General features: G+C 39.8%; 1 long non-coding RNA gene and 1 pseudogene across 2 annotated transcripts; one reads left to right on the top strand and one right to left on the bottom strand.

The window, feature by feature from the left end:
- LOC123774953 (ATP-dependent RNA helicase Ddx1-like) overlaps positions 1-1,845 on the top strand; it is a 35,010-nt pseudogene extending 33,165 nt beyond the window's left edge.
- LOC138356255 (uncharacterized) lies at positions 1,682-6,163 on the bottom strand. Of its 2 annotated transcripts, XR_011224325.1 has the most exons (5): positions 5,793-6,163; positions 4,497-4,719; positions 3,302-3,370; positions 2,375-2,450; positions 1,682-1,814 (listed from the first exon to the last, which is right to left on the bottom strand). It is a non-coding gene; the product is annotated as an uncharacterized lncRNA (long non-coding RNA). The 2 variants fall into 2 exon arrangements; XR_011224326.1 differs by lacking the exons at positions 1,682-1,814; positions 2,375-2,450 and adding an exon at positions 2,766-2,854.
- Positions 6,164-20,115: the final 13,952 nt, after the last annotated feature.

The following is a 20,115-nucleotide window of genomic DNA, read 5'->3' as shown; positions in this document are numbered from 1 at the left end:
TTTCTTATTTCTAGTCAATTTAAATCAGTAGAGTTTTGCTGGGTTCCCAGCCATTTTGGTGTTTCAATGAGCGTGCGGATGCTGCCGCTAAGGAAGCTATCCGTTCTTGTCCCATCTCCCGTAAAGGTATTCCTTCGACTTTTATCCTGTTATTCAATCTTCCCCGTTGGCAGGGTTGTTGGTCCTCTGTGGTTGGTAACAAGCTGCGTACTCTCAAACTTAGTGTGTCCCCGTGGCCTTCCTCCTACCACCGTAACCGGCGGTGGGACACTGCTTTGGCACGGCTGTGGGTTGGTCATACCCGCTTAACCCACGGTCACTTAATGGAGCGCCGCCCTGCTCCTTATTGTCCGAATTGCGTTGTCCCTCTTACAGTTGTGCATATCCTTGTTGAATGTCCCGACTTCCAGGACGAGCGTGTGTCTTGCTTTCCGACCGTCCCTCGCAGTCACTTGTCCCTCGATAGAATTATAGGTGAATCGGATACTTTTGATATCGTTCGCCTTATGCGTTTTTGTTCTCGTATTGGCATTCTTGGTGATATTTAGTGCCCTCTGATTATTTCGCACTTTGAGGGTGCTATATGGCCTTCCTGGTTTGGTGCCTTCTTTTGGTAATTACCTTACCTTCATTGTTGTTTCATTTTAATGTGGTAGTTGTGATATGGATTGTTGTGGCTCACATGCAAGGTCTTGGATTTTTTTCTGTTTTGTATTAAGAAATTGCCAGTCTTGTTACTATTTGTAGAGTTAGAGATCTGCATTAAGGCCTCAATATTATATTCTTTATTTTTTTTATAACATGTTATACAACCAAAATTTTGGCTGGTAATATTTAGATTAATGTCAGTGATGTATATGACAAGGGTTAAGACCCCTTGTGGTATGACAGCATTTTTCCCAGTCATTTCTTTAACAAATGAAAGGGTCCTTGTAACCATTCTTTTGTCCTTTCTACCATGTACCTGTTTGTTGCTTCTTGGTCTTTCATTTGGTACTTTGGCTATTAAAACAATGGCCTTTGGTAAAGTTGCAATTACCATTTCTAAAAAAATGAGCAGGTTCATTAGGCAGGGTTTGTTTGTAGCAAAAAGTTTTTTTTGTAAAATTCCATTCCTTCAGGACCTTGCAGATGTTAGGTCAAACTAATTGACAGTAATCTGTTTTGCCTTTTCAAACAATGATGGTTTTAATCTAGGTAAAATATTTCAGAATATCTGAAGAGTTTGGCAGACAAATCATTTAAGAGCTTTGAATAAATTTAAGTTAAAGACTTTGAAGCATCTATACAACGTGGTTTTCAGTGTCACTTTTCAAATGTTCTGTAAATTTAACAATGATCTTTAATTTAATCATAATTTGTACAAAGCTTAGGTGTTGCATAGCTTTAAATTTACTTTCAAATATGGAAACTAAAATATTGACTAAAGTTTCTTCCGCTTTAATATTTCAGACTAATTTGCAATATTTGTTAGTTTATGTAAATTGAATAGGTAGTCCACTTTTACATCTTTTCAAGTGCATTTGCAATGCACCTATGTAACACAGTTACAAATAGGTGTAAATTTTACCAAGTATTTATTTTCAAAGTAAAAACATTTCAGATGTTTAAACATTGCATCAATAGTAGTAAACAATTTCCAGTATAATTTCAGGATAAGGTATATAAAGTAGTTTCATTAAAATTTTATTTAATAAGTTTTATATATAGCATTTATAATAAATCTAATATTTATTATTGTTTCAGGTTGTGGTACAGATGCTCCTAGATGAACAGAAGATCCAGAAGGCCAAGACAACTCCAGAGACAATCACCTGTAAAAGAAAAATAAACATTAAACAGGGACACTACTTTTATTATCACCAATGCCTAATAACAAGCCCACAAAATCCTAACATCCTATCTTTTAAGATAGGCTCAGCAGGCCTATCCCTTCCTCTGGTTTCAGTGCAGAGCTTGTTCCCTGAATGGGTGCATTACATCCACCACTTTAGTGCCATCAACACATTGTACATATGCTTTACTGAAAGCACTGTACAATGCATGCCAGGCACTAAAGTGTTAGATGCATCCACCCATTCAGCAAACAAGCCCTGTGAGGATTAACAATGTAACCATTGTTAAGGGTCCCTAAACCTATGCAAATCTAGTCCATCCATTAGATGGGTAGTAGAGCAAAGCTCTGAAAAAGCCAAGCCAGGAAAATCTGCAGGACTGCCTGGTCCCCTTTTATGAAATGGGGTAGGATCAGTACAAACTGCATCAATCCCTGTGGGTTGTAACAGTAGGACATGGTTACACACCTATAAATGGACTAGATAAGAGAATTAAGATTAGGTCATTGATATAGCTAAAACATCAAATTCAAACTCACCCACTTTTGTAGATTTCCTTTTGCAGAGTAAAGGAGCCTCACTCCAAGCCAGTCCATGCATCATAATCACTTTCACCTGAAAAATATTTCAACAAATTAATTTCAGATTTAAAGCCAATCTTTATTTTTCAAATTAGCATTCAGTACTTTACAAATTCAGATGGAAAACATTTCTTTAAGGAATTTACCTTTCCTACATATTCTAGTAGCAGTAGTAAAGATCTAATTTAGCAATATAAATATATATGGCATCAATTTGCCAAGTTTCAGTAAATGTCATTATAACTATCCACAACTGCACTTCAATGGCAATTTACATTTATCTTTAGCCAATGCTATATTGTTTAAGTTATTAATATTTTTTTTTACTTTTATGCAAATCTATTCAGATTAACCTTTACTACAACTCGCCTGATTCTGTTGAAGCAAATTAACTCTTGTCAGTTGGAAGAGGGACTTCTGGACTCTCCAAACCAGATTCTGGAAAACTATAAATTTAAAACCAAGCTAAAGTAAACATTGAATATTTTTTTTACTTTCAAGGGAAAAATACATCACTTAGAACAAAACTTTCCTGCCATTAACTTATTGACTCATGATTACCCTTAACAGTGTTATACATTTATAGATTAAAGCTTATTTAACAAACATTTAATGTTAACTAAAGATTTATATTTCATTAAAATTCTATTAATAAAACACCCTCAACTATGCTGTTTAAGATCTAATGCCCCACATTACAATTTTCACAATTTCAACATACCATTCTATTCAATACATTCCTGAAAGGACTGAATCTTGCAGATATGGTACCCACTAGCCTAAGCCTAGACTTCCATACCCATTCAATTTCCATACCCTAATATTTAATAGGTTTTTAGCAATTTACTTCTACCCTCTAATTCCAATGTACACAACACTACTTACTGTAGTATTATTTGTAGTATTATTGCAAGTATTTTCCTGCAGCTCTTTGTTGCCAGGACCTTCCACAACCTGTCATGTGAACAGTAAATATTACTAAAAAGTTATTTGCATAGCAATGTTACTTTTGTTCATACCTGTACCACCAGTTTAACAGTTGCCATTTTAGATGGCACACTAAGTATCTTTTTGTCCCATCTTAATTACAAACAAAGCTATAGTCATTTCAAGTCAACATGCTATACAAATTTTATATTTTCAAACAACTTTAGTCATGAACATTTTTCTGGAACATTGAAAACAAACTTTAATTTAACAACCATGTATAACATTTGAATAAAAGCAATACAAAATTTATATATACAAATTCTTATTCTTTTGCAACCACCTGCTTACTACTAGGGGGACAAATTTATTCTGTTGAACTTATGTACCAAGCCTTTTAGTCTGAAAATTCATAATTAACCAAACTATACTACCAAGACAATGTGATTACTAAATTTAGTAATATTTTTACACTAGCAACTATACAAGGCCATATTCTCTGCAGGTGTAAGGTTCTATCTCCCCCATCTGCAGCACTCATGACCACACTTGGTCTTTATTATAAATTTCTTTATGAACCTGATACAGTACTGTTAATGGATTAAATGTGGGAACAATTTAGCTACAGTTCTGCCAAAGGAATGATTAACACCATGCAAGCCAACTAATATTAAAGTTAGAAATATTTATTAAAAGAAGTTTTTATCATATGGGATGTTATTTTAGAATAGGTGGTGTGGTGGTTATGTTATGGTTGAGTAACACTGGTACAAGAGGGCAAGTAGTTGCTAAGCAAGTATGCCAATTTCAATTTCTAGCAAACTGGCAGTAAAGTTCCTACTAGAGATGTTACTGGCCACCATTCACTAATGACTAGGGGAAGTTAGCTCAGAGCATCTTTGATGTGCTTTGATGGCAACGAAAATGTTGCCCCCTTCAAAAGTTTAGCTTGTCTACAGCATTTCGTTTTTAATTAACTATGTAAGGGGGAGATTCTGAATAGCAAGTGCCAATAGGCACTGCCACTGGCTTATGGCAAAAGATTCTGTAGCAATAGAACTATAAGCCACACTTTCTCCCCCCCCCCTTTCCTCCCAACTGTTCAGTGTCAAAAGGGAGGGGGGGGGGGGTGTCCATTTACTGTACCACTTACATTTTAGTGTGGGCTTCATCCACTATTCTGATGTTAGCTGGAACATTTGTGCCAGCTGCTGGTTTGAAAGGGAGGCATACCATGTGCCAATTCAGGAAGCTTTCCACGTTCCGTCACTGCATGTCAGCTCAGGACCTCACTTACCATGTTGGGAGGCAGTTGAAGACTAACCAATCAACATCCCAGGCTGGAGAGCAGTGCCAGCTCGGGGACAATTTACCACCTGCAAAAAATTTAATACTCTTAACAATCTACAACATCTATCATCTTTACCTAGCCCCCAAACCTTACATTTGTCAGCATTAAACTGCATCTGGTAGTCTTAACCATTTCAAAACTATATAGGGCATCGGTATTTTTTATTTGCCAATTCTGCAACTATTGCAGTCTTAACCATAATCTTGCGAATAACAGAGGTCCAAGGAGAGCTTTTAGGCACTACTTACAACACTTCTCCCAACTTAACCCCATTTATACTAATTTCCTTTGGTATAGCCATGACCTAATCAACTTCAGTCAGCATTCCCAATGATCCGAGCCCCTATCAATTTTGCGCCACTATCAAAATCTCTGCTGAAGTCAAGGTACACAAAATCATAAACCTTATCACTATTTCCTCAACTATGCAACCTAATCCATGAACATTTAGTAATAAAACTATGCGATTCCTATATCTAGTCATGTTTCTCAAAAAGAGTAGAGAAATGGCACTTGCAATGTTAGATTCTAGTAACTTTCCTCACAATAGACTAAGCTAATTGGTCACCAACTTAAGCGTTAAAGTTAACTCAAACTTTTCCTTTAAAACTTGCTATATTAGGAACTTTCCACGACCGGCCTTTACCCGACATAATTAAATAGGGTAAAAACGGTATATTAAATGCAGTAAAACTACGGTAAATTCAATATGATAAACTTGCATTCTTTAAGCATGGGCTGCATAGTAAGTGAACTAAACTAAATGTTAAGCACCCTGGCAAACCACTTCGTTCTATTCAATTTCTTATTAATCACTTTGTCCGGCTAGAATTTTTACATTAGATTAAAGGAACACCCTCGACCCTGGTAACGGCTGAACTAGTTAACCAAATACAAATATTTAGGTAAAATACTTTCATAAAACCCGTCTACTTCCCCCACCAGTAGACTTGTTCAGCTAAAGGCATAATGTAATGTTCCACTTTAGTAAATAAAGACTTAAAAAAAACACTACCCCATCTGTGTAGTTACCGGTTACCTGACATTCTACGCTTAAAATAACCCATCTATTCCCCATAATTGTTCGATATAACTTACCTCTCACCCGCTGGTCGAGTACACAGCAGTATATATCCTCCTCCATCACTCACCGCGTGGATACTATTTCACTCTGGCCGCAAATTGCCTCAAATCACCTACGTTGTCCATAAACATATATAGAAGAGCAACTGACCGCAACACCCGTATAGCGATCATCACATAACGTGGGAACATTAGTAGTACTGCTGTCAAAACATAGATGGCGCCAGGACAAACGGTAATTCCTATGGACTCGCCTAGTTATGCGTAGGGAATTGAGCTTCAGCTGTTTGGTCCCGCCCCTCAGCTGTATTCACCTAGTTGTACTCACCTAATTTGTGCTTGCAGGGGTTGAGCTTTGGTTCTTTGGTCCCGACTCTCAACCGTCAATCAACAGGATGTACAGGTTCCTGAGCCTATTGGGCTCTATCACATCTACATTTGAAATTGTGTATGGAGTCAGCCTCCACCACATCACTGCTTAATACATTCCATTTGTTAACTACTCTGACACTGAAAAAATTCTTTCTAATATCTCTGTGGCTCATTTGGGTACTAAGTTCCCCTTGTTCGTGTTCCACCCGTGTTAAAGAGCTGTCTTTGTAACTATCAAAATGCATATATCTTTGCTTTCACTTCAGTTATATTTATGACAAGGGATTTAAAATTTGCCTACATTTCTGCTTGTCTGATGACATTAAAAACTTTCGTTTATTAGTATCTACATAAAATTAACATTTATCTTCATTAGGTTGTAGTTCTCATCAATAGGGAGAGCGTCGGTAAAAAAAAAAATTGTTTAAATATAAATATCTTTCCTCTCTCAACAATATGCCCGAAACGCTATGCGTACTAGGTGGCTTTAGGTATTGTATGTACTAGCTCTATCTATAAATCCAATATTATGTTTGTAAATCGACTATTTATGTACTTTCCTGAATAAAATGAACTTTACTAATATCTAATCTCTGTGACTAAAACGTAAGAACGACTTTATCTATGCCTTTTTGATAACATATACAATTATAAGCTTTATTAGTGAATCTCTATTAATTAAACAATATATCAGAGAGTGTGTAAGGTTCGGTGTTCCATGTGCGAAGAGACATGGGAGATTTTACATCAGTACAGTAAATGTTTTAAGTAGCGAACGCATACTAACGAATAACGATTAGTATAGACCAACACTATTGAGTTCTATTGAACATGAACGCCGGATCACGTTCTGTTTCGCATTTTGGGTTTTGATAATGGCGATTGGCATTCCTATTCCACGGTCCGGATTGTTACGACGCCTGGCGCACATAGCGCCGCGGGTCACAGGTGGATTTTGGACATTTTCTGGCTGGTTCTTCTGGCGGGGTGACGGTGTCCGGCGCCGGCTTGGTCCAGAGGTGCCGGGAGTTGGTGGGTCTTGGTGGGCCCTCAGCCGTGGTGGGCTCCTGGTGTGCCCTCAGTCGTGGTGGGCTCCTGGTGTGCCCTCAGCCGTGGTGGCCTTCTGGTGTGTCCTCAGTCGTGGTGGGCTCCTGGTGTGCCCTCAGCCGTGGTGGGCTTCTGGTGTGTCCTCAGTCGTGGTGGGCTCCTGGTGTGCCCTCAGCCGTGGTGGGCTTCTGGTGTGTGCCCTCAGTCGTGGTGGGCTTCTGGTGTGTGCCCTCAGTCGTGGTGGGCTGCTGGCGTGCCCTCAGTCGTGGTGGGCTCCTGGCGTGCCCTCAGTCGTGGTGGGCTCCTGGTGTGCCCTCAGCCGTGGTGGGCTTCTGGTGTGTCCTCAGTCGTGGTGGGCTCCTGGTGTGCCCTCAGCCGTGGTGGGCTTCTGGTGTGTGCCCTCAGTCGTGGTGGGCTTCCCGAGTCGTGGTGGGCTCCTGGTGTGCCCTCAGCCGTGGTGGGCTTCTGGTGTGTCCTCAGTCGTGGTGGGCTCCTGGTGTGCCCTCAGCCGTGGTGGGCTTCTGGTGTGTGCCCTCAGTCGTGGTGGGCTTCTGGTGTGTGCCCTCAGTCGTGGTGGGCTGCTGGCGTGCCCTCAGCCGTGGTGGGCTCCTGGTGTGTGCCCTCAGCCGTGGTGGGCTCCTGGTATGTCCTCAGTCGTGGTGGGCTCCTGGTGTGCCCTCAGCCGTGGTGGGCTCCTGGTATGTCCTCAGTCGTGGTGGGCTGCTGGTGTGCCCTCAGCCGTGGTGGGCTCCTGGTGTGTGCCCTCAGCCGTGGTGGGCTCCTGGTGTGTGCCCTCAGCCGTGGTGGGCTCCTGGTGTGTGCCCTCAGCCGTGGTGGGCTCCTGGTGTGTCCTCAGCCGTGGTGGGCTCCTGGTGTGTCCTCAGCCGCGGTGGGCTCCTGGTGTGTCCTCAGTCGTGGTGGGCGGCTGGTGTGTCCTCAGTCGTGGTGGGCTCCTGGTGTGCCCTCAGCCGTGGTGGGCTCCTGGTGTCCTCGGCCGTGGTGGGCTCCTGGTGTGCCCTCAGCCGTGGTGGGCTCCTGGTGTGCCCTCAGCCGTGATGGGCGGCTGGTGTGTCCTCAGCCGTGGTGGGCGGCTGGTGTGTCAGCCGTGGTGGGCTCCTGGTGTGTGCCCTCAGCCGTGGTGGGCTCCTGGTGTGTGCCCTCAGCCGTGGTGGGCTCCTGGTGTGTGCCCTCAGCCGTGGTGGGCTCCTGGTGGGCCCTCAGCCGTGGTGGGCTCCTGGTGGGCCCTCAGCCGTGGTGGGTGGCCGGCTTCTGCTCTGTAGGAGGACACCGGATGACTTTAGTGTTCTAGTTGGGGGTCGAGTTTTGGGTTTAGCTTCCCAGTGTTCTGTGTGTGGCGGGGCCGGTGCTTGTCACCCCTGAGGGACTCCCGGGGCTCCCTAATCATCTGCCTGTCTGTGCGTTTATTGGCCACGAAGCACATTAGTTTCCGCTGATGAGCGACATTCATTTCAGGGCTCCCGACAGGAAGTCACCAGCCCTGTATTTGCGAAGAGACTGTTTGAACAAATCCACAAGGGCCGTGATGAGGGTTCGAACCTACGTCCGGGATGATCCCAAACACGCCTTGGTCGATTGGGCCATGACATGGTCAAAAGAATTGCAACCGGAAGTGCTACTGCCCTCACATGAATCCCGCAGCCTCTCCGAGACACAAACCGGGATTTTACATAATTTCCCCATGCACCTGGGCTCTGTCAACCAGATGTTCTATATCTTCGCCCTTCGCTGTAATCTTCGCTCAGTTGCAATTCTTTTGACCATGTCGTGGGGCAAATGACCAAGGCGCGTCTGGGATCATCCCGAACGTTGATTCAAACCCTTATCACGGCCCTTGTGGATTTGTTTATTTGATGTATCACGCTATTGTGATTTCTGTGTGCAAGAGACTGTTTCTCTGCATCATCATCCAGTCTCGTGTTCCTAGGTTGCTGCACCAGCACGAACTTGTCTGCACACACTTACAAAGAAGGTTGCTTTTCGAACGTATGCGTTACATTAGGTAAAAAATCGTCGTACTAGAAAATGGAAGCGGTTCACGAAAGTTACATACTGTCCCGTTCTGAGATTGAGATAAGGTTCATGCACCATAATTAAAAACTAAGTTTTTATTATAAAAACAAAATACAAGGAAAAAAGTATACTAAAGTCCATGCTTTAAAAAAATTGTATTTAACATCTTACATAAAGTAACTCAATCCTATAAATTTAAATGTTTAATTTCCTAATACAACAAGCTCTTCAATTTCTGGCTATACACACATTACTTGATACATATATAAAAATGCTAATAATTACAAATGTACCTGCTATGCCTTTCCAAACAATTATCCCATACCTTATTTTATAAAGCATTTATCTTTCATTGTATAGAATATCCATGTGTGCAGTACAGCATCTCCAAAACTATGAGGCAGTATACAAAAGTCTATCATGCTAACTGACAGCGAACAAACCACAGTAGAGGTCAGCTTGCTCACCGAAACACCCTAAACTATTACGTAATGAACATTACAAGTCAAATCTTTGGATTTTATCATCCATTGCTTGATGGATGTTTAAAACACATGAGATAGGTATAAGCCACTTGTGTAATAATCATTGTACATTTATAGAAACAATTTTCCTTTTCATAAAGTACAAAAAATAAGACACAGCTTACAAGAGCAGTAAGCCTATATCAGTGAGAGAAAGGTCACGGATTGTCTAGCTACTGAATTTGAAACCCACATCGCAACCAATATTCCACTGACAGCACACTAAGACCTGCTATCCATGGCTATGTAATCAATGAGGCAGCTTCAGTAATCACTGTAATCAATGAGACAGCTTCAGCAACCACTGTAATCAATGAGACAGCTTCAGCAATCACTGTAATCAATGAGACAACTTCAGCAATCACTGTAAACAATGAGGCAGCTTCAGCAATCACTGTAATCAATGAAGCAGCTTCAGTAATCACTGTAATCAATGAGGCAGCTTCAATAATTACTACTGTGTATGAGCAGGCTTAAATAATCACCGCCATCAATGAGAAGGCTTCAGCAATCACTACAATCAATGAAAAGGCTTCAACAATCACTGATCAATGAGAAGGCTTTGACAATGCAATAAATGAGAACGCTTCAGTAATCACTGCAATCAATGAGAAGGCTTTAGCAATCACTGCAATCAATGAGAAGGCTTTAGCAATCACTGCAATCAATGAGAAGGCTTCAGTAATCATTGCAATCAATGAGAAGGCTTCAGTGATCATTGCAATCAATGAGAAGGCTTTAGCAATCACTGCAATCAATGAGAAGGCTTTAGCAATCACTGCAATCAATGAGAAGACTTCTTCAATTAATGAGAAGGCTTCAGTAATCATTGCAATCAATGAGAAGGCTTCAATCACTTCAACCAATGAGAAGGATTAAAAGAATTACTGCAATCAACGAGAAGGCTTCAGCAATCATAACACTTGGTGAGAAGGCTTCAACAAACACTTCAATCAATGAAAACACTTTGGCAATCAATGAGAAGGCTTCAACAATCACTGCAATAAAATTATGAATCTTCAACAATCACTGCAATCAATGCTAAAGTTTCAACAATCACTGTAATCAATTAGAAGGCTTCAACAATCATTACAACCAATGAGAACACTTTAAATTATTGCAATACAATTGAAGCTCCCAGTCCAGTCTCTCATTATATCCCAGAGTAACTCTGAATTAGACACTGTAGTATGCCTCTAATGCAGGAATAACCTGTTAACATTTTTTGCAAAACTGCTAACATTACATTTAGCATAAAGAGATAATTTATAACAAAAGGGGTGCATCAATGCAAGAACAGTATTTTGATTTCAACTGCATTATTAGATTTGTATACAGTACGTTATAAAAATCAATTGATACACACTTCTTGAGTCCACGTACAGTACAGTATAGTCAAATATGTAAAAACAAGGTTAACAGTAAAGTTCTACTCATCTTAGCTGAAATATTTTGTTATACTGTATCACTGCATGGTTTTTTTTTACCAAAGAAATACAGTATCCTGTATTAACAGTGCTAAACAAATTTATGTATCCATTCTGGATATAGTCAAAGTACTGTACATTGATAAGTTCCATTTCATACCCCAGTTCTTAATAAAGGCAACTATCACAATCACAAAATTTGATTTTGTGATCAATCTTCACAGCTTTATGTATCAATACTTTACCCTCTCACACCTTTTTTGTTTTGAAGGCCTACATGTAATCCCCAGTAATCCCCATAATATCTGTTGACAACATATTACTTGAAATATCCACGTGTCACCAGGAATGACTTTACGTTGATTTAAGGCCGTCACTCCAGCAGCTGCTGATATTTTTCCCTATCACTTCTTTTAGTTGCCAGAAGAAAGCCTAGCCATTTATCAACAGTTTTATTTGAAAGAAATAGAATAATTTCATCTATTACTCTTATATTTATGTGTTAAAGATAATTTTAGGATTACATAAACAAAGTTTCAAGTACTGTAGTTTCAAAATTATGTCCAGTGACATTTCTGATGCGAAGTACAAGAGTGAATTTGATGACAGCCAGAGCTGGAATGAGACACAGGTGACCCCCCCCCCCACCTGTGTTTATATGACATATTATTCAGCAATAACCTGCCCGCTATGGATGTGTGTGTGTGTGTGTGTGTGTGCGCGCGCTTGGTGCCCACTGAAGAGTTAATCCATCCTAGGTAATAACCCATACATCATATATTCATATCCTGTGTTAAATTGCTAATTACCATAGACAATGTACTCCCCATTTGTGATCATCACTGCCCTATCCCCATGTTCATGGAATGGAGAGGCACCCATTAGAAAAATATGGAAAAGCATTATAAAAAAAAAGACATTAGTTTATGATGAATGGTGACACCAGACCTTAAAAAAAAAAAACCTTTCCAAACTATGTACCAGCAGCATCATAGGAAAGACGAGTCATCACACTCCAGTCAAATATCCACAGCAATTTCTAAGGCTAGGTGTGAAGTCCTCTGATTGAACTGTAACAAAAATAATTGGTCGATCGTTCACAAGCTAACACTCGGATTTTTACTTCTCAATACATATAAGGTTTCACTTTAATTTTGACATGTTAACACCATAATTTACTTGCCTATATATACTATAATGTTATATTCTACCTATTAATATGCATATCATCTTCTGTCAGCACATGTCATCTACCGGCCTAAACACAATGTCATCTAATAAATATCTACAAGTACACTGTATATTGTCACCTACCTGTCTACACATCAAATATCTGTCTACTCACAAAATGTCAGGTTTTTCTATATACAGTATAAGTATAGTTATCTCTCTTCTTCTGACAGTTCTACAGTCCTATCCGCCCCTTTTCTAAAAAGTGGCTCATCAGTTGTCCTAAACATTCAATTAAGCACTTCATTACTTAACAAATTGTATACATCATCATCATCTACACTTCATTCTCAAGTTCAACAAATTCTTATTGCAGCACAATGTTTCTTTCTCATTCTTCTCTTGAACATCTAACTGTCCTTAACTGTTGAAAATACATAATAATGTCTCTAGGAATTCTACCAAAGCTTATTACTTATTCAAGTTTCCTCACCAACATGCATTCCAGATTTTAATGTTTTTTCCTGTCTTGCTATGGCACATTAGCCACAGGTACAGTTAACCTTGATCAGAGATTGTAGCCTTCACTGTTTAGAGACAAGGTGTCTCTGGCAAATTCCATGTGAGTGCGTGGATAAACCTTATGTGAGACCAAATACACATAACCAAATACTGTATACACACAAACACACTGCTGTTTCTTCTGGTTATTTGCACATTAAACAGGATGTTAGAATTATATGCAAAGTTAGCAGACATAAGGGCAGCCTTTCAGAACCTAAATAAAGAATATGCTGTTGGACCAGTCCAGGAGCATGGAATGCTGACATGGAATGTACGCCTAGTAAATAATACAGAAAGACAAATAAGATGACTTGACATTTACCACAAAACTGATACCAGAAATATAAGGCCTAAACCTCAATGATAGAGTCCCCAAAAGTTTACTTACAGACACAGGAGAGATATAGAGCCAAAGACATCATCATGACATGTAAGATACCAAAACACAAAGTGCCATTATAGACAGCTCCAGATGAAGTACAACTGGACACAGAAACTGAAAACCAAAATAAGGTACAAGGATGTAAGGAAATACTTAATAATACTGTACTCCTTGTGCACAAGCAGTGAACGTGTGGACCAAGTTGAGGAAAGTGGTTATTGAGGCCAATTTAATATATAGATGCTTTACAAATAGATACACCAGAGTTACACATAAGTTAAGAGGAAGTGACAGTGAAGGGGCAGACCTCGAGATAAAATCCTCTATCTGCATGGACATGTACAGTAGGTATGAATATATAAGCAAAAACTAATTACAATTATCTTCATTTTACTTTGCTAAAAACATTTAGGTATGGGACAGACTTTGTTAAGCAGACAGGTGACAGCCGGTATGTTGAGGGGGTATACCTGTCAATGACTCCGAGCACTTTATCAACGTCCCCGAGGCCCAGTCTCTGACCCGGCCCTTGTTTCTCAACACCTGCTCTAGTTTCATTGTTGTGTCTTTATGTTTTACATTTCTGTCTGGAAATTCACTGTGCGTATCACCCTTGATGTGTAACATCAAGGGTGGTTTCCTTTAGTTTTACTAGGCAATATCATATTATGGTTACATTCTCTAATCACATCTCTTAATTTAAATACAGTTCAGTATATCAGGAAATTTTACAATACAATGTGTGTTAAACACAATTTTGTGTATCTTAAACATTAACCTTGAATTTAGGAAGTACAATACTCTCAAGTAGGAACTATCCATTTGATACTCTTTGGCTGCTCAAATTATGCTCGGCTGCTCGGCTTCTTAAATTATGCTGCAATATCAATACTTTAATATCTCTTGTGAATAAGTCAATTTGTTTAAAGTTGTGCAACAACTGAACCACGATTATGATGGGTTACGTAAATTTGTCCACTAGTCTGCCAACACTGCACGTAATACTATATTCTACTTTTGTGGTGATCAATACCAAAAATAATTGTCAAAACTTAGGTGCACAGTGCACCATAAGTTAATGAGAATATAATTACAGTACTTTTAATTTTTGCTAAGCATTAACTACAAGTAACAGTAAAAACTATAAACCATTTTTATGTAACTATTACTTCTTTGAACTAACATCCTAATGGCTACAATGCCAAAAATAGCTTTAGTACTCCAGTTTAATAAAGACTTTTTTTTTTACCTTTCATATCCAAAACAGGATAAGAACTTGAGCAAATCGCCAACAAATACAGTAGAGCTCTTTAGTAATTCCTGATAATTTCACCCCCCCCACCCCCATCCCCATGATGCATAAGTGCATCAACCAAGGGTAAATGAGTTTGAGACTATGCTAAAAATGTACTATGCTAAAAAGTTTGAGACTAAGATAAAAACGTTACAGGACTATGCTAAAAATGGTTTAGACTCTGCTAAAAAAACATATGAAACTATGAACCAACAGCCACACGAACCTACCTAACTAGTTCCTGCACACACTTGCACACACACACACACACACACATGCTGTATCAACCTATCATGCTAAAGTACATGAAACAACGACAACTAATTGTACATGTAATGCAACACGCATGCTCAACATGTTGATATCTTCCAGAAATCGAATGCATGTAGACTACGTCAATTCAGCGGCAGCTGTATTTTAAGCACTGTCCTTGGTAAAATAATGACTGTACTATAACATAAGTACTGTATATGTAGACTTTTTTATCGTATGCTAGCTCAAGACTCTGAAATATGCACTGGTACACATCAATAGAGAATACACTTGTGTTACATTGAAGCTGTGTTTTGTGTGTAGTGCACATATATAACTTTCGTACTTAAGCAGAAATGAATTTTGTACAGGTTCATTTGAATGATACTGTAACAGAAGATTCTCTCAAATTTTCAACTTGCAACTTTCAGCAATTTATAATAATTTTAAAATGTTGGTGAAGAAAAGCGTATGGTGTTTGGTATACAGTAATAATAAAAAAAATCCATAACTCTAATATCTCCAACTTTAGGACATCTCAATCTATAGTGATTATAAAAAAAAATCACATTGCTTACAAACTTTGGAACTATGCTGTATCAGCTCTGATACTTGAGAAATGTAGTATTATTCACTATTGTATCTTATAAATGGCCTTTTCATGCAACAGCTGCATATGTCATTAGCAATGTCAAAAAAATGTATCAATTGAATTGCTCAACAATTTTATAAGTGGTACTACATTATCTTGTACAAACTCCTTCATTTAAATTTCTATAATAAGCAAAGAAAAAGCTGCTAACCTTTCACAATTAGAAAAAATAATACAACCACAACACCAAGTGCAATTGTGCTTATAAGTTTTTTGTAATTAAGCTATGAGAATATTTTATAAACTGTATCAACACCTGAAATGTGCAGGACAAAATACCCACCGAGTCCCTAAGCTTCACCGGGACAGCCTTTAGAGAAGATAGAGTGGAGGTCATGTTATTACCAGGAGAAAATGCTAAGCCATTAAGACTATAAAGCACTTGGAAAGGATACGAGGACAGACTAACAGCTGGAATATGAGGACGGAGTGAAGGAATAGCTGCCCTGTCACTTGGATCATCGGGAATTGAATGCCAATCTTTGCTAGAAGCAAGGCCACTTCTGCACCGACCAGTCCAAGTGGAGAGAATGTGACAGGAATGTGTAGACAAGTATCTGCTTGAGAGGAATGTGTAGGTGAGCAACTAGTCCTCACTTCAAATTGTACAATTAAAGTGCTCCAGAACACTCTATGACAAATGTAATAAGGTGAAATTAAACTGTCATCAGCATACAATTCTCTACATTAAGTAAATGTGTCGGCGGTAGTACTGAATGAGAGGAATGCACGAGTAGGTGGACTGTCTGCATGACAGAAATGTGGGGATGGGAAGACTACACGAGGGAAATGTATGGGTGGAAGGACTGTCTACATGAGGGGAAATGTATGGGTGGAAGGACTGTCTACACGAGGGGAAATGTATGGGTGGAAGGACTGTCTACACGAGGGGAAATGTATGGGTGGGAGGACTGTCTACACGAGGGGAAATGTATGGGTGGGAGGACTGTCTACACGAGGGGAAATGTATGGGTGGGAGGACTGTCTACACGAGGGAAATGTGAAGATACTGCAAGAGCTTAAAAAAAAAAAAATTAGCAATCAAGAAAAACAGCATAAACTTTTATCACCCAGAAACCTTGGCAGTACCGTATTTGGAAAGAGTCCATCCTCAATTAGCCCAGGGTTTTGAGGCATCATTACAATTGCACCATATGTTTCTAAGACATTAACTGGGTTTCAGCTGCATAGATGAGGAACCCCTATTTCAGCACTAATTTTATATATTCTATTATTTACAGTTTTACCCACCCCATAGAGATTTGATGTCTTTTTCTCACTCTCAAAGCATTTCATTCTCTATTACCATGATGCTAAGCCATCTTTTAGACAACAAATTTCTTCCTTTTTCAATTGAATAATAATCTTTAAAATGATTCATAGTTCAGTTATGTGTCTACACACACACACGGAAACTCTGTACTTATTCATGTTTACTAACAGTACCCAATTTTTATCTAAAGGGGAGTGTAATTGTTCGTCTGTTCGAAGTTGGAGGCCAGATGGGTGCAGTTACCCTCACACAACTTTCCGTGGTAAATTGTGATTATATAGCAAGTGTCATAGGGTGGTTGGGGTTGACCCCCATGCTCCTCTTTAAGTATGATTGGCTCCTATTGTGACACCCGATGACTCATATGAAATCTAAAATGTGGGTGCGATTATCCATAGTGTACCAACAAATTTCTCGGTTGTTACTGAATCGATGTTGATTCAATATAAAATCGAGCATGCTTTGCCCACTGGGAGAGAACAGGAGTAATAAAGGGAGAAAAATGGGAGAGAGGGACAGAGGCTGGGAAGGAGGGAGAATGGGAGGGGAGGGGAGGGAGGGAGAATGGGGGGGAGGGGGAGGGAGGGAGAATGGGGGGGGAGGGGAGGGAGGGAGAATGGGGGGGAGGGGAGGGAGGGAGAATGGGGGGGGAGGGGAGGGAGAGAGAATGAAAATTAAAGAGATTGGGAGGGAGAGAGACCTGGACTCTGCCCATCTATCCATAAAAGAGAATGTCTGTTTCTGTTAAATGTTGGAAGCTAGATGATTGGGGTTACCTCACACAACTTTGCATGGTGACTGATAATTTGATGAAGTCTCATACGGTGGTCGGGGTCAGCCCCTATGCCACCCTTGAAGAGGAGTCAGCTTCCACCACACCTTTTACGAGTTTGGTGGACATAAACTGTGCAACGGATAGTCAATAGAATTTTAGCATTCATTTAAATGTTAGTGTATTCAGATATTGACATTCAAAGTTCAGATAATAGATTTGCATTCTAGGGAAACCTTTTTCATTACAATGATGTAGATAGTGTGTAGTGGAAATGGTTACAGTGATGTGGTGAGAGTGGCAAGGTGTGTTCTGGGGTTTACGGGGAAGGATGTTTATTTAGAGAAGATCAGGTAGGTGTATATGGGTGGAGACTAGGAGGGTGTATATAGGCAGAGATGAGGAAGGTGTATGTGGGTGGCTACTGGGAGAGTGTATATGGGGGAGATGAGAACAATGATGTGTGTGGGGGAGATGGGAAGGTTGTTTGTGGGGTGAGATGGGGAGGGTGTGTTTATGGGGAGATAGGTATATTTATTTATTTATAATTATAACTGGGAATGTATGTGTAGAGGGAGATGGGGAGTGTGTATGGGGGGGACTGGGAGGGTGTATGTGAGAAAAGATGGGGAGGATATGTGTGGGGGGGAGGGGAGAGACAGGCAGGGGTGTATGTTGGAGGAGACAGAGAGGGTGTGCATGTGGATGAGAGGTGTAAGGGCATGTGGGAGGGACCTGGGCACAGGGTCAACCTGGACACTGCCAAGTACCCCATCTAGAACTCCACTACTGTATATATAGCACTCATAACTCCTTTGGAGTATCATTCTTATCATGCATTGTAGTTTTCCTTAATTACTGGGTCACAAGAACCATGTTCTTTAAACAATACACAACTGGCTGTGTTTCTGAAGCACTACCCAATACATACGTGCTTCATAAACTAAACAAAGGTGCCTGTGTTTCTAGCCCATTACTCAATGTACAAGTACTCCTAAATACAAAACATCCTGTGTTTCTGAAGCCCTACCCAACACGTAAGTGCTTTTTAATACTGTACCAATGTACCTGTCTTTCTGAGACCCCTACCCAATACCCAAGTGCTTTGTAATACCAACCTACCTGTGTTTCTGAACCACCACCCACCAAATACGAGTGCCCCTAAACCCTTTGATTGTAAAATGCAATAGCAGTTGAATTAAGAAAATAGGACCTTTGCTGCTATGTGCAACCTAAACCCATGTGCTAGAAGGTACACATGCCTGAGCCGGGTAAAGGCTGCTATCAGCCTCGTGAAAATTAGATTTACTTTTGATAGTTTGCATTTGCATAACAAGTATTTAATATAAAGTCTATAGAATTGCAATAATTATTAATAATTCTCACACTGGGACTCAAATAGGTAATAGATGGTAGCACCATTGAAAATCTGTTAATTTGAGAAATTATGTAACTAAGTTAGTAATGTTTTCAATTTGTTTTATTTACAATAAGTATGCAAATATGAAATTTCTGTACTATATATAATTTTTTAATACATTTGTAAAGTTTAATCATAGGGAAGGCGTGGTATTGGAAATGTAGTCATCAAGGAGTTAAGCCTTTAACTGCTGTGTGTTATATGGATTTAGCCTTTTGTACTATAACCAAACTGCACTAAAAATTTGATTCATAGTAAACATATAACTAATGATGTGTCCACTTCAGAAAAGCATATTTATATAAAATTAAAGCTTTTATATTTTGTCAGCCACTTCCCTGCTTCATAATAAAAAGTAGCTACTGTATCTTTGCTCATCAATAACATGGATGAGAGCAACATTATCTTTCATCTCTTGGCACGCAGCAGACATTGTAGAAAGTTTGGAATGTGCCATGGTGCGCAAAAATACATTAAACATGTGAAAACTCAATGTACAACAGAACCCTTAGTACACAGGAAAATTTTGGCGCTGCATACCTTACCTTGAGGTTACCTTGAGGTGCTTTCGGGGCTTAGCGTCCCCGCGGCCCGGTCGTCGACCAGGCCTCCTGGTTGCCGGACTGATCAACCACTGCCTGCCTACACTGTGAAACATGAATTTTGCACCTTCTGAACTCGTATGACTTAAATATTGTAAAACAATCAAATTTTAAAATTTTCACAAAACACATATAAATTTTGACACTAGCTCTCCACATATGTCAGTTGCTTAATTTAGAACCTGTACTTGAGGTCGATCTCGAACCCATTGTTGATGTGATGACTTATATTGAATTTTGTAACTAGCTCATCAAGATTGTAACTTGCTTAGCTAAATGAATTGTGGGGTTCAGTCCCTGAGCCCATTATGTGCCTCTGTAACCCTTTCCACTACCGCCCACAAGATGGGTATGGGATGCATAATAAATGAACTAAACTAAACTAACTCACAAAACACAGCCCTTAGCATCAGTTTTGTACTTTAGTTCAAAGTTTAACAATTAGTGTTAGCTCAAATTAGTACCATGAATATTTACTGTGAACAATCTTAAGGGTAAACTTTGTATGTTGGAGACAAACTTTGGGCAGTGATTCTGAGCCTCACCCCAAACCTGA

Source organism: Procambarus clarkii, chromosome 71, assembly GCF_040958095.1.
Source record: "Procambarus clarkii isolate CNS0578487 chromosome 71, FALCON_Pclarkii_2.0, whole genome shotgun sequence".
Lineage (NCBI taxonomy): Eukaryota > Metazoa > Arthropoda > Malacostraca > Decapoda > Cambaridae > Procambarus > Procambarus clarkii.
The sequence above is the reverse complement of the archived record's forward strand: the minus strand, read 5'-3'. Positions and strand labels throughout refer to the sequence as shown.